Source organism: Papaver somniferum, chromosome 9 (assembly GCF_003573695.1).
Source record: "Papaver somniferum cultivar HN1 chromosome 9, ASM357369v1, whole genome shotgun sequence".
Taxonomy (NCBI): Eukaryota; Viridiplantae; Streptophyta; class Magnoliopsida; order Ranunculales; family Papaveraceae; genus Papaver; species Papaver somniferum.
This window is the reverse complement of record NC_039366.1, coordinates 21,439,326-21,442,927: the sequence shown is the minus strand read 5'-3', so window position 1 is coordinate 21,442,927 and position 3,602 is coordinate 21,439,326.

Sequence of the window (3,602 nt, the reverse complement as noted above, 5' to 3'; positions counted from 1 at the left end):
ATTCAATTGAACTAGTTATGGTGAAGAAGAACTAGGTTAATATGAAATGCTCATATGGTTAACCTTTTGGGTTATTATGTTGAACCAACATAAAGTACACGTTTGGGAATGGTAAACCCAGTAAACGTCTACCCAAGTGTGTGCGACAAGCTAAGTTTTTGATCTAACGGTTGAGAAATATTAGCTTGAATCTAAATCAGGTTTTCATCTAACGGTGAATATGGATTTCTTTGTAACTTAGGAAAAACCCTGATTTGAAGAATATATAAAGGAGACATATAGCATTGTGCAAAACTAATCCCCACACGTATGTGTGATACTAGTGCGCTCGCTAGAGTCGATTCTCCTTTAACCTTTGGTTTTCTTCTCTAAATCCAGGTTAACGACTTAAAGACTTCATTGGGATTGTGAAGCCAGACCGGTACTATTTTTATCATAGTTGTGTGATCTGATCTTGCATCTTCTATTGTACGAGTACAATCTATTGATTGTCTTGAGATCGTGAGAGTTCTCCGATAGGCAAGATAAAGAAGTCACAAACATCTTCGTCTCACTGTTTGTGATTCCTCGGCAACCGCTTGTGTAGTCAAGAAGGATTGTTGAGAGGTGATTGATTAATATAGGTTGTTCTTCGGGAATATAAGACCAGATGATCAATTGGTTCATGTTCACCTTGATTTTATATCTTAAGACGGAACAAAACCTAAGGTTTTTCTGTGGGAGACATATTTATCCTTTGATAGACTTTTCTGTGTGAGACAGATTTGTTTATTATCAAGTCTGCGATTTTGGGTTGCAGCAACTCTTAGTTGTGGGTGAGATCAGCTAAGGGAATCAAGTGCGCAGTATCCTGCTGGGATCAGAGGCGTAGGAGTACAACTGTACCTTGGATCGGTGGGAGACTGATTGGGGTTCAACTATAGTCCAGTCCGAAGTTAGCTTGGAGTAGGCTAGTGTCTGTAGCGGCTTAATACAGTGTGTATTCAATCTGGACTAGGTCCCGGGGTTTTTCTGCATTTGCGGTTTCCTCGTTAACAAAACTTCTGGTGTCTGTGTTATTTCTTTTCCGCATTATATTTTTTATATAATTGAAATAATAAAGGTTGTGCGTTAAAGATCATCGACTGGAAATTCAACCTTTGGTTGTTAATTGATATTGATTGATCCTTGGACATTGGTCTTTGGTGCCGTCCAAGTTATCTCTCTTTGATAAAGACTCGCAGATTTCCATTTGCTTGAGTAAAGATCAAATCGAGAGATTGAAATATAAACTCTTTGATATATCTTTTTATTGATTGAGTCTAACTGTCTAGTTGATTCTCATAAAAATTATATTGGAGTTTGTCCATACAGATTGCTAAGCGAAATATTGGGTGGTGTTGTTAGCCCCCGCTTTTTCACTTACTACATTATTTCATTAAATATAAAACCTTATGCATGAGTTTTGCACTCTTGTAAAATATAATTCTAGACTAAAAATCTAGATAACTTATGCATGCATGAAACTTTAACTTTAATTTCAAATTACCATGTTTTTAACACGCAAGAGATACAAACTCACTGGGATTGGAATTTTACCCTCCATTGTTGCACCATCTCCATTGTTCGTTACCATCGGAGTTGCGGTAGTCTGGTCCTTCCTTTCTCTCTTTTTAATTATACTCTAAATAACTGCAAATTCCTCAATGTATATTTTAAACGGGAAAATATTCCGGCCCGAGTGTTTCATAATGTTCAATGTCAAACCTAATTTATCTGTGAACATCCTGAGAAGGTTATCATCAGTCTTGTATCAATGGAAATGAAGATGCAAATCATCCTTCAATAGGTTACGCAGGCCATCTGGTATAACGTTCCTGATGATCTTGTACAATAATACTTCTTTGTTCACCATGAAACCGTACACCAGATCAGATCACGTGGTGATAGGGAAACGTACATCATAACTTGCTGAAACTATCAATTTTTTTGTGACCCAATCCATTGCGACTCCCGGGTCGTTGGTGCAAATTATAGTCAAACCATAAACTTTATGACTTACGTGAACCTTGATCGTGTCGGGTATCAACATACCCTATTTAGATGCGCTTAAAGAACTAACATAAACATTGTAAGGAACATTTTTTTCCAACTCTTTTATCTTTTTGTAAAAAATTATTCCTACAAAACATTATTAAAGATACGTGAGAAAGGAAAAACAATTTCCGCCAAAAAGCAATAAAACAGGTTTGTGTGATATGATGAAGAAGAATTTCTACCAAAATCAAATATGCATATGCAGTTCTTCTTTGTCCCTTCTTCTCACAACCCCAATAAAATCTCTCCCTAAGTTTCTTTCTCGGATATTCATAAACAATACTAATAACCTAAAAAATTCCATTAAATTGAATCCAAAGAACCCACTCATAGAATCAAGACCTCGATTCCATAAAATCTTATTTCCTTAATAACCAATTACACAAACCCATCATCAATCTACCAAAAAAAAGAAATCTTACAAGACACGATGAAAGTAAATAAGCACTTGCAATGTGAGATTATTATCGTGATAAAAGAAAGATATTGTTGTTAATACTAATACCAAAAACATGTCCTGAAAACACAAGAAACGGAGAGATACAATCGATTTTAAGAGTAATTTTACAATTATATGTGTTAGCAAGAAAAAAGATTTATTTAAAAGAAAAATCACCGATTACTCACTGAATACTTTCTTCAGTGAAGTTAGCAACTGAAAATTCAGAGTTTTTTGAATTTAAAATACAAATATGATCTTTGAGTGGTGTTTTTCTTCTTCTACTTCGTTTATGGAGAAAACAAGGTTCTTTTTGGGATAAAGAGAGAAGAAAGGTGATATTTTTACGAAAAAATTCAAGAATTATTTTTGATCATGTTTCTGAAAATAGAGCAAGGAATAAAGAATGAAGATATTAACGCAAGGAAGAGTAGAAGAAGTGTAAGGAGGAAAAGTTGTGTATGCTCACAAGATAAAAACATTGTTTTTGCTCACACTACCGTTGCATTAAATACATGTATTTTAAAGTTTACACCAAACTATTTGGACAATCTTTTTAAGATGTACCCCACTTGTATTGGTGTGTTTTGTTGTGGAAATTGTAATTACGAAATATTTATAGTTACATGGGATTTTAAATCCTTGAAATCATATAAATTCATGGTGCATATTATTTTTTTTCTGGTAAATAAGCTTGTATTACTGAAAGGTGTTAGTTTTAGGGCAACTCCAGTCGGCTAAGTTAGGTTTGCTCATTTGTTTGTCCATGTGGACGTGCAAATGTGATTTCTCACAATAGGATAACGGACAAATTAACATATTGGGACCCGTTTTTATATAAATAAATATTTTTTATAATCCAGTGAGACTCGTTCTATATTAAAAAATATCTTATATATATATATATATATATATATACGGTCCGCGAGTTATAACCCCAAAGGTGTCACTAACCATATACAAAAACTCCAACAAAACAAATTGTTCGCAAAAACCCCATTTAATATAAACTGTCTATATTACCCTTCTAGTTTAAATCACCCCAACAAAAACAAAAATCAACCACACTTTAATTCTTATTATATTG